A 12677-nucleotide genomic window follows, 5' to 3' on the forward strand; every position below is an offset into this window, starting at 1 on the left:
CGAAAATTACATAATTCATATTCTCAATAACATTATAACATTCCCGTTGAAGAATGTAGATGTCATAGCGTTATACAAAGAAAGTACCATATAATGAAATTGTGTTTGTAGTCTAACAATTAGGATAATTGCCATCCAAGCAATTGACCCGGGTTCGACTCCCGGAAAATGCATTACCTTTGCATTCGGTTAAGCCTCTCGAATTTAGCAAACCAAACATGCAGCACAAGAGCATAATTTCGTTAAGTTTTGCTTCTAGATTTAAGCATCCTATGGACTAAACTCTTTTCAAATTTAATAATTTATTATATAAATTCCATTTTATATATATTTCTTTAAATAAAATTTATATTCACACTTCTATTAAATAAACTTTTATATTTACCAGTTTGTAATTTTTATATCAATTTATTCACATCCTAATATTTTTAAAATATCTACTAAAACAAGTTGTTTCAATCGGTTGTTGAAAATTGAAATGAAAGATTCGTATTATATTGATTTTTATAATTTTTATTATTTTATACATTACCCTCTTTATATCACTTACTTTTTCATAAATACACATGGACCCCGTCAGTGTATACTTTTGTAAAAAATATTCTGTTAATATTTATTGTTTTTAACTTACTCATTGAATTTCATAAGAAGGTCTTTGGTTCAAACCTAAGGAAGACAAACAAGATGAAATATTGCATTGAATCCAAGAATTGTTTAAGGATATGCGTTTAGGCCTCACCTAGAAATAGGGATTCGAAAATTACATAATTCATATTCTCAATAACATTATGACATTCCCGGTTGAGAATGTAGATGTCATAGCATTATAGAAAGAAAGTACCATATAATGAAATTGCGTTTGTAGTCCAATGGTTAGGATAATTGCCTTCCAAGCAATAGACCTGGGTTCAACTCCCGGCAAATGCATTACCTTTGCATTCGTTAAGTCTCTCGAATTAAGCAAACCAAACATGTAGCCTATTTGGTTAAGTTTCGCTTCTCGATTTAAGCAACCTTATGGACTAAAGTCTTTTATATTTTACCAGTTTGTAATTCTGATATCGTTTTATTCACCTCTTAATATTTTTAAAATATCTACTAAAACAAGTTGTTTCAATCGATTGTTGAATCTTGAAATGAAAGCTTCGTATTATTTTGATTTTTGTAATTTTTTTTTTTTTTCTACATTACCCACTATTATATCACTTACTTTTTCATAAATACACATGGACCCATCAGTGTATACTTTTGTAAAAAATATTCTGTTAATTATTTATTGTTTTTAACTTACTCATTGAATTTCATAAGAAGGTCTTTGGTGGCAAACCTAAGGAAGACAAACAAGATGAAATATTGCATTGAATCCAAGAATTGTTTAAGGATATGCGCTTAGGCCTCGCCTAGAAATAGAGATTCGAAAATTACATAATTCATATTCTCAATAACATTATGACATTCCCGGTTGAAAATGTAGATGTCATAGCGTTATACAAAGAAAGTACCATATAATGAAATTGCATTTGTAGACCAACGGTTAGGATAATTGCCTTCCAAGCAATAGACCTGGGTTCGACTCCCGACAAACGCATTACCTTTGCATTCGTGTTAAGCCTCTCGAATTAAGCAAACCAAACATGCAGCCCCAGAGCTTAATTTCGTTAAGTTTGGCTTCTCAATATAAGTAACCTTATGGACTAAACTCTTTTATATTTTAGCAGTTTGTAATTTTGATATCAATTTATTCACCTCTTAACATTTTTAAAATATCTACTCAAACAAGTTTGTTCAATCGGTTGTTGAAACTTGAAATGAAAGTTTCGTATTATTTTGATTTTTGTAATTTTTATTATTTTTTTCTACATTGCCCTCTATTATATCACATAGTTTTTAATAAATATACATGGACCCCTTCAGTGTATACTTTTGTAACAAAATATTCTGTTAATTATTTATTGTTTTTAACTTACTCATTGAATTTCATAAGAAGGTCTTTGGTTGAAACCTAAGGAAGACAAACAAGATGAAATATTGCATTCAATCCAAGAATTGTTTAAGGATATGCACTTAGGCCTCACCTAGATATAGAGATTCGAAAATTACATAATTCATATTCTCAATAACATTATGACATTCCCGGGTTGAGAATGTAGATGTCATAGCGTTATACAAAGAAAGTACCATATAATGAAATTGTGTTTGTAGTCTAACAATTAGGATAATTGCCTTCCAAGCAATTGACCCGGGTTCGACTCTCGGCAAATGCATTACCTTTGCATTCGTTAAGCCTCTCGAATTAAGCAAACCAAACATGCAGCACTAGAGCATAATTTCGTTAAGTTTTGCTTCTCGATTTAAGCAACCCTATGGACTAAACTCTTTTCAAATTTAATAATTTATTATATAAATTCCATTTTATATATATTTCTGTAAATAAAATTTGTATTCACACTTCTATTAAACAAACATTTATATTTTACCAGTTTGTAATTTTTATATCAATTTATTCACATCTTAATATTTTTAAAAATATCTACTAAAACAAGTTGTTTCAATCGGTTGTTGAATATTGAAATGAAAGATTCGTATTATATTGATTTTTATAATTTTTGTTATTTTTTTATACATTACCCTCTATTATATCACTTACTTTTTCATAAATACACATGGACCCCGTCAGTGTATACTTTTGTAAAAAATATTCTGTTAATTATTTATTGTTTTTAACTTACTCATTGAATTTCATAAGAAGGTCTTTGGTTCAAACCTAAGGAAGACAAACAAGATGAAATATTGCATTGAATCCAAGAATTGTTTAAGGATATGCGTTTAGGCCTCACCTAGAAATAGGGATTCGAAAATTACATAATTCATATTCTCAATAACATTATGACATTCCGGTTGAGAATGTAGATGTCATAGCGTTATAGAAAGAAAGTACCATATAATGAAATTGCGTTTGTAGTCCAACGGTTAGAATAATTACCTTCCAAGCAATAGACTTGGGTTCAACTTCCGGCAAACGCATTACCTTTGCATTCGTTAAGCCTCTCGAATTAAGCAAACCAAACATCCAGCCTATTTCGTTAAGTTTCGCTTCTCGATTTAAGCAACCTTATGGACTAAACTCTTTTATATTTTACCAGTTTGTAATTTTGATATCAATTTATTCACCTCTTAATATTTTTAAAATATCTACTAAAACAAGTTTGTTCAATCGGTTGTTGAAACTTGAAATGAAATTTTGTATTATTTTGATTTTTGTAATTTTTATTATTTTTTTCTACATTGCCCTCTATTATATCACTTACTTATTAATAAATATAGATGGACCCCGTCAGTGTATACTTTTGTAACAAAATATTCTGTTAATTATTTATTGTTTTTAACTTACTCATTGAATTTCATAAGAAGGTCTTTGGTTGAAACCTAAGGAATACAAACAAGATGAAATATTGCATTCAATCCAAGAATTGTTTAAGGATATGCACTTAGGCCTCACCTAGATATAGAGATTCGAAAATTACATAATTCATATTCTCATAACATTATAACATTCCCGGTTGAGAATGTAGATGTCATAGCGTTATACAAGAAAGTACCATATAATGAAATTGTGTTTGTAGTCTAACAATTAGGATAATTGCCATCCAAGCAATTGACCCGGGTTCGACTCCCGAAAATGCATTACCTTTGCATTCGTTAAGCCTCTCGAATTTAGCAAACCAAACATGCAGCACTAGAGCATAATTTCCTGTTAAGTTTTGCTTCTAGATTTAAGCATCCCTATGGACTAAACTCTTTTCAAATTTAATAATTTATTATATAAATTCCATTTTATATATATTTCTTTAAATAAAATTTATATTCACACTTCTATTAAACAAACTTTTATATTTACCAGTTTGTAATTTTTATATCAATTTATTCACATCCTAATATTTTTAAAATATCTACTAAAACAAGTTGTTTCAATCGGTTGTTGAGAAATTGAAATGAAAGATTCGTATTATATTGATTTTTATAATTTTTATTATTTTTTTATACATTACCCTCTTTTATATCACTTTACTTTTTCATAAATACACATGGACCCCGTCAGTGTATACTTTTGTAAAAAATATTCTGTTAATTATTTATTGTTTTTAACTTACTCATTGAATTTCATAAGAAGGTCTTTGGTTCAAACCTAAGGAAGACAAACAAGATGAAATATTGCATTGAATCCAAGAATTGTTTAAGGATATGCGTTTAGGCCTCACCTAGAAATAGGGATTCGAAAATTACATAATTCATATTCTCAATAACATTATGACATTCCCGGTTGAGAATGTAGATGTCATAGCATTATAGAAAGAAAGTACCATATAATGAAATTGCGTTTGGTAGTCCAATGGTTAGGATAATTGCTTCCAAGCAATAGACCTGGGTTCAACTCCCGGCAAATGCATTACCTTTGCATTCGTTAAGCCTCTCGAATTAAGCAAACCAAACATGTAGCCTATTTGGTTAAGTTTCGCTTCTCGATTTAAGCAACCTTATGGACTAAAGTCTTTTATATTTTACCAGTTTGTAATTCTGATATCGTTTTATTCACCTCTTAATATTTTTAAAATATCTACTAAAACAAGTTGTTTCAATCGATTGTTGAATCCTTGAAATGAAAGCTTCGTATTATTTTGATTTTTGTAATTTTTTTTTATTTTTTCTACATTACCCACTATTATATCACTTACTTTTCATAAATACACATGGACCCCATCAGTGTATACTTTTGTAAAAAATATTCTGTTAATTATTTATTGTTTTTAACTTACTCATTGAATTTCATAAGAAGGTCTTTGGTGCAAACCTAAGGAAGACAAACAAGATGAAATATTGGCATTGAATCCAAGAATTGTTTAAGGATATGCGCTTAGGCCTCGCCTAGAAATAGAGATTCGAAAATTACATAATTCATATTCTCAATAACATTATGACATTCCCGCGTTGAAAATGTAGATGTCATAGCGTTATACAAAGAAAGTACCATATAATGAAATTGCATTTGTAGACCAACGGTTAGGATAATTGCCTTCCAAGCAATAGACCTGGTTCGACTCCCGACAAACGCATTACCTTTGCATTCGTTTAAGCCTCTCGAATTAAGCAAACCAAACATGCAGCCCCAGAGCTTAATTTCGTTAAGTTTGGCTTCTCAATATAAGTAACCTTATGGACTAAACTCTTTTATATTTTAGCAGTTTGTAATTTTTGATATCAATTTATTCACCTCTTAACATTTTTAAAATATCTACTCAAACAAGTTTTGTTCAATCGGTTGTTGAAACTTGAAAATGAAAGTTTCGTATTATTTTGATTTTTGTAATTTTTATTATTTTTTTCTACATTGCCCTCTATTATATCACATAGTTTTAATAAATATACATGGACCCCTTCAGTGTATACTTTTGTAACAAAATATTCTGTTAATTATTTATTGTTTTTTAACTTACTCATTGAATTTCATAAGAAGGTCTTTTGGTTGAAACCTAAGGAAGACAAACAAGATGAAATATTGCATTCAATCCAAGAATTGTTTAAGGATATGCACTTAGGCCTCACCTAGATATAGAGATTCGAAAATTACATAATTCATATTCTCAATAACATTATGACATTCCCGGTTGAGAATGTAGATGTCATAGCGTTATACAAAGAAAGTACCATATAATGAAATTGTGTTTGTAGTCTAACAATTAGGATAATTGCCTTCCAAGCAATTGACCCGGGTTCGACTCTCGGCAAATGCATTACCTTTGCATTCGTTAAGCCTCTCCGAATTAAGCAAACCAAACATGCAGCACTAGAGCATAATTTCGTTAAGTTTTGCTTCTCGATTTAAGCAACCCTATGGACTAAACTCTTTCAAATTTAATAATTTATTATATAAATTCCATTTTATATATATTTCTGTAAATAAAATTTGTATTCACACTTCTATTAAACAAACATTTATATTTTACCAGTTTGTAATTTTTATATCAATTTATTCACATCTTAATATTTTTAAAATATCTACTAAAACAAGTTGTTTCAATCGGTTGTTGAATATTGAAATGAAAGATTCGTATTATATTGATTTTTATAATTTTGTTATTTTTTTATACATTACCCTCTATTATATCACTTACTTTTTCATAAATACACATGGACCCCGTCAGTGTATACTTTTGTAAAAAATATTCTGTTAATTATTTATTGTTTTTAACTTACTCATTGAATTTCATAAGAAGGTCTTTGGTTCAAACCTAAGGAAGACAAACAAGATGAAATATTGCATTGAATCCAAGAATTGTTTAAGGATATGCGTTTAGGCCTCACCTAGAAATAGGGATTCGAAAATTACATAATTCATATTCTCAATAACATTATGACATTCCCCGGTTGAGAATGTAGATGTCATATCGTTATAGAAAGAAAGTACCATATAATGAAATTGCGTTTGTAGTCCAACGGTTAGGATAATTACCTTCCAAGCAATAGACTTGGGTTCAACTTCCGGCAAACGCATTACCTTTGCATTCGTTAAGCCTCTCGAATTAAGCAAACCAAACATCCAGCCTATTTCGTTAAGTTTCGCTTCTCGATTTAAGCAACCTTATGGACTAAACTCTTTTATATTTTTACCAGTTTGTAATTTTGATATCAATTTATTCACCTCTTAATATTTTTAAAATATCTACTAAAACAAGTTTGTTCAATCGGTTGTTGAAACTTGAAATGAAATTTTGTATTATTTTGATTTTTGTAATTTTTATTATTTTTTTTCTACATTGCCTCTATTATATCACTTACTTATTAATAAATATAGATGGACCCGTCAGTGTATACTTTTGTAACAAAATATTCTGTTAATTATTTATTGTTTTTAACTTACTCATTGAATTTCATAAGAAGGTCTTTGGTTGAAACCTAAGGAATACAAACAAGATGAAATATTGCATTCAATCCAAGAATTGTTTAAGGATATGCACTTAGGCCTCACCTAGATATAGAGATTCGAAAATTACATAATCATATTCTCAATAACATTATAACATTCCCGGTTGAGAATGTAGATGTCATAGCGTTATACAAAGAAAGTACCATATAATGAAATTGTGTTTGTAGTCTAACAATTAGGATAATTGCCATCCAAGCAATTGACCCGGGTTCGACTCCCGGAAAAATGCATTACCTTTGCATTCGTTAAGCCTCTCGAATTTAGCAAACCAAACATGCAGCACTAGAGCATAATTTCGTTAAGTTTTGCTTCTAGATTTAAGCATCCCTATGGACTAAACTCTTTTCAAATTTAATAATTTATTATATAAATTCCATTTTATATATATTTCTTTAAATAAAATTTATATTCACACTTCTATTAAACAAACTTTTATATTTTACCAGTTTGTAATTTTTATATCAATTTATTCACATCCTAATATTTTTAAAATATCTACTAAAACAAGTTGTTTCAATCGGTTGTTGAAAATTGAAATGAAAGATTCGTATTATATTGATTTTTATAATTTTTATTATTTTTTTATACATTACCCTCTTTTATATCACTTACTTTTTCATAAATACACATGGACCCCGTCAGTGTATACTTTTGTAAAAATATTCTGTTAATTATTTATTGTTTTTAACTTACTCATTGAATTTCATAAGAAGGTCTTTGGTTCAAACCTAAAGGAAGACAAACAAGATGAAATATTGCATTGAATCCAAGAATTGTTTAAGGATATGCGTTTAGGCCTCACCTAGAAATAGGGATTCGAAAATTACATAATTCATATTCTCAATAACATTATGACATTCCCGGTTGAGAATGTAGATGTCATAGCATTATAGAAAGAAAGTACCATATAATGAAATTGCGTTTGTAGTCCAATGGTTAGGATAATTGCCTTCCAAGCAATAGACCTGGGTTCAACTCCCGGCAAATGCATTACCTTTGCATTCGTTAAGCCTCTCGAATTAAGCAAACCAAACATGTAGCCTATTTGGTTAAGTTTCGCTTCTCGATTTAAGCAACCTTATGGACTAAAGTCTTTTATATTTTACCAGTTTGTAATTCTGATATCGTTTTATTCACCTCTTAATATTTTTAAAATATCTACTAAAACAAGTTGTTTCAATCGATTGTTGAATCTTGAAATGAAAGCTTCGTATTATTTTGATTTTTGTAATTTTTTTTTATTTTTTTCTACATTACCCACTATTATATCACTTACTTTTTCATAAATACACATGGACCCCATCAGTGTATACTTTTGTAAAAAAATATCTGTTAATTATTTATTGTTTTTAACTTACTCATTGAATTTCATAAGAAGGTCTTTGGTGCAAACCTAAGGAAGACAAACAAGATGAAATATTGCATTGAATCCAAGAATTGTTTAAGGATATTGCGCTTAGGCCTCGCCTAGAAATAGAGATTCGAAAATTACATAATTCATATTCTCAATAACATTATGACATTCCCGGTTGAAAATGTAGATGTCATAGCGTTATACAAAGAAAGTACCATATAATGAAATTGCATTTGTAGACCAACGGTTAGGATAATTGCCTTCCAAGCAATAGACCTGGTTCGACTCCCGACAAACGCATTACCTTTGCATTCGTTAAGCCTCTCGAATTAAGCAAACCAAACATGCAGCCCCAGAGCTTAATTTCGTTAAGTTTGGCTTCTCAATATAAGTAACCTTATGGACTAAACTCTTTATATTTTAGCAGTTTGTAATTTTGATATCAATTTATTCACCTCTTAACATTTTTAAAATATCTACTCAAACAAGTTTGTTCAATCGGTTGTTGAAACTTGAAATGAAAGTTTCGTATTATTTTGATTTTTGTAATTTTTTATTTTTTTTTCTACATTGCCCTCTATTATATCACATAGTTTTTAATAAATATACATGGACCCCTTCAGTGTATACTTTTGTAAAAAATATTCTGTTAATTATTTATTGTTTTTAACTTACTCATTGAATTTCATAAGAAGGTCTTTGGTTGAAACCTAAGGAAGACAAACAAGATGAAATATTGCATTCAATCCAAGAATTGTTTAAGGATATGCACTTAGGCCTCACCTAGATATAGAGATTCGAAAATTACATAATTCATATTCTCAATAACATTATGACATTCCCGGTTGAGAATGTAGATGTCATAGCGTTATACAAAGAAAGTACCATATAATGAAATTGTGTTTGTAGTCTAACAATTAGGATAATTGCCTTCCAAGCAATTGACCCGGGTTCGACTCTCGGCAAATGCATTACCTTTGCATTCGTTAAGCCTCTCGAATTAAGCAAACCAAACATGCAGCACTAGAGCATAATTTCGTTAAGTTTTGCTTCTCGATTTAAGCAACCCTATGGACTAAACTCTTTTCAAATTTAATAATTTATTATATAAATTCCATTTTATATATATTTCTGTAAATAAAATTTGTATTCACACTTCTATTAAACAAACATTTATATTTTACCAGTTTGTAATTTTTATATCAATTTATTCACATCTTAATATTTTTAAAATATCTACTAAAACAAGTTGTTTCAATCGGTTGTTGAATATTGAAATGAAAGATTCGTATTATATTGATTTTTATAATTTTTGTTATTTTTTTATACATTACCCTCTATTATATCACTTACTTTTTCATAAATACACATGGACCCCGTCAGTGTATACTTTTGTAAAAAATATTCTGTTAATTATTTATTGTTTTTAACTTACTCATTGAATTTCATAAGAAGGTCTTTGGTTCAAACCTAAGGAAGACAAACAAGATGAAATATTGCATTGAATCCAAGAATTGTTTAAGGATATGCGTTTAGGCCTCACCTAGAAATAGGGATTCGAAAATTACATAATTCATATTCTCAATAACATTATGACATTCCCGGTTGAGAATGTAGATGTCATATCGTTATAGAAAGAAAGTACCATATAATGAAATTGCGTTTGTAGTCCAACGGTTAGGATAATTACCTTCCAAGCAATAGACTTGGGTTCAACTTCCGGCAAACGCATTACCTTTGCATTCGTTAAGCCTCTCGAATTAAGCAAACCAAACATCCAGCCTATTTCGTTAAGTTTCGCTTCGATTTAAGCAACCTTATGGACTAAACTCTTTTATATTTTACCAGTTTGTAATTTTGATATCAATTTATTCACCTCTTAATATTTTTAAAATATCTACTAAAACAAGTTTGTTCAATCGGTTGTTGAAACTTGAAATGAAATTTTGTATTATTTTGATTTTTGTAATTTTTATTTTTTTCTACATTGCCCTCTATTATATCACTTACTTATTAATAAATATAGATGGACCCCGTCAGTGTATACTTTTGTAACAAAATATTCTGTTAATTATTTATTGTTTTTAACTTACTCATTGAATTTCATAAGAAGGTCTTTGGTTGAAACCTAAGGAATACAAACAAGATGAAATATTGCATTCAATCCAAGAATTGTTTAAGGATATGCACTTAGGCCTCACCTAGATATAGAGATTCGAAAATTACATAATTCATATTCTCAATAACATTATAACATTCCGGTTGAGAATGTAGATGTCATAGCGTTATACAAAAAGACCCATATAATGAAATTGTGTTGTAGTCTAACAATTAGGATAATTGCCATCCAAGCAATTGACCCGGGTTCGACTCCGGAAAAATGCATTACCTTTGCATTCGTTAAGCCTCTCGAATTTAGCAAACCAAACATGCAGCACTAGAGCATAATTTCGTTAAGTTTTGCTTCTAGATTTAAGCATCCCTATGGACTAAACTCTTTTCAAATTTAATAATTTATTATATAATTCCATTTTATATATATTTCTTTAAATAAATTTATATTCACACTTCTATTAAACAAACTTTTATATTTTACCAGTTTGTAATTTTTATATCAATTTATTCACATCCTAATATTTTTAAAATATCTACTAAAACAAGTTGTTTCAATCGGTTGTTGAAAATTGAAATGAAAGATTCGTATTATATTGATTTTTATAATTTTTTATTATTTTTTTATACATTACCCTCTTTATATCACTTACTTTTTCATAAATACACATGGACCCCGTCAGTGTATACTTTTGTAAAAAATATTCTGTTAATTATTTATTGTTTTTAACTTACTCATTGAATTTCATAGAAGGTCTTTGGTTCAAACCTAAGGAAGACAAACAAGATGAAATATTGCATTGAATCCAAGAATTGTTTAAGGATATGCGTTTAGGCCTCACCTAGAAATAGGGATTCGAAAATTACATAATTCATATTCTCAATAACATTATGACATTCCCGGTTGAGAATGTAGATGTCATAGCATTATAGAAAGAAAGTACCATATAATGAAATTGCGTTTGTAGTCCAATGGTTAGGATAATTGCCTTCCAAGCAATAGACCTGGGTTCAACTCCCGGCAAATGCATTACCTTTGCATTCGTTAAGCCTCTCGAATTAAGCAAACCAAACATGTAGCCTATTTGGTTAAGTTTCGCTTCTCGATTTAAGCAACCTTATGGACTAAAGTCTTTTATATTTTACCAGTTTGTAATTCTGATATCGTTTTATTCACCTCTTAATATTTTTAAAATATCTACTAAAACAAGTTGTTTCAATCGATTGTTGAATCTTGAAATGAAAGCTTCGTATTATTTTGATTTTTGTAATTTTTTTTTATTTTTTCTACATTACCCACTATTATATCACTTACTTTTTCATAAATACACATGGACCCCATCAGTGTATACTTTTGTAAAAAATATTCTGTTAATTATTTATTGTTTTTAACTTACTCATTGAATTTCATAAGAAGGTCTTTGGTGCAAACCTAAGGAAGACAAACAAGATGAAATATTGCATTGAATCCAAGAATTGTTTAAGGATATGCGTTAGGCCTCGCCTAGAAATAGAGATTCGAAAATTACATAATTCATATTCTCAATAACATTATGACATTCCCGGTTGAAATGTAGATGTCATAGCGTTATACAAAGAAAGTACCATATAATGAAATTGCATTTGTAGACCAACGGTTAGGATAATTGCCTTCCAAGCAATAGACCTGGGTTCGACTCCCGACAAACGCATTACCTTTGCATTCGTTAAGCCTCTCGAATTAAGCAAACCAAACATGCAGCCCCAGAGCTTAATTTCGTTAAGTTTGGCTTCTCAATATAAGTAACCTTATGGACTAAACTCTTTTATATTTTACAGTTTGTAATTTTGATATCAATTTATTCACCTCTTAACATTTTTAAAATATCTACTCAAACAAGTTTGTTCAATCGGTTGTTGAAACTTGAAATGAAAGTTTCGTATTATTTTGATTTTTGTAATTTTTATTATTTTTTTCTACATTGCCCTCTATTATATCACATAGTTTTTAATAAATATACATGGACCCCTTCAGTGTATACTTTTGTAACAAATATTCTGTTAATTATTTATTGTTTTTAACTTACTCATTGAATTTCATAAGAAGTCTTTGGTTGAAACCTAAGGAAGACAAACAAGATGAAATATTGCATTCAATCCAAGAATTGTTTAAGGATATGCACTTAGGCCTCACCTAGATATAGAGATTCGAAATTACATAATTCATATTCTCAATAACATTATGACATT

At 29.2% G+C, this 12677-nt stretch overlaps 3 non-coding genes across 3 annotated transcripts; all 3 read left to right on the plus strand.

Moving 5' to 3' along the window:
* Window positions 1–855: 855 nt before the first annotated feature.
* Window positions 856–927, plus strand: TRNAG-UCC. The gene has a single exon. It is a non-coding gene; the product is annotated as a tRNA-Gly (tRNA).
* A 6973-nt stretch (window positions 928–7900) lies between these two features.
* Window positions 7901–7972, plus strand: TRNAG-UCC. Its single transcript has one exon. It is a non-coding gene; the product is annotated as a tRNA-Gly (tRNA).
* A 3434-nt stretch (window positions 7973–11406) lies between these two features.
* On the plus strand, window positions 11407–11478 carry TRNAG-UCC. The gene has a single exon. It is a non-coding gene; the product is annotated as a tRNA-Gly (tRNA).
* Window positions 11479–12677: the final 1199 nt, after the last annotated feature.

Source organism: Ipomoea nil, unplaced genomic scaffold (genome assembly GCF_001879475.1).
Source record: "Ipomoea nil cultivar Tokyo-kokei standard unplaced genomic scaffold, Asagao_1.1 scaffold2765, whole genome shotgun sequence".
Taxonomy (NCBI): Eukaryota; Viridiplantae; Streptophyta; class Magnoliopsida; order Solanales; family Convolvulaceae; genus Ipomoea; species Ipomoea nil.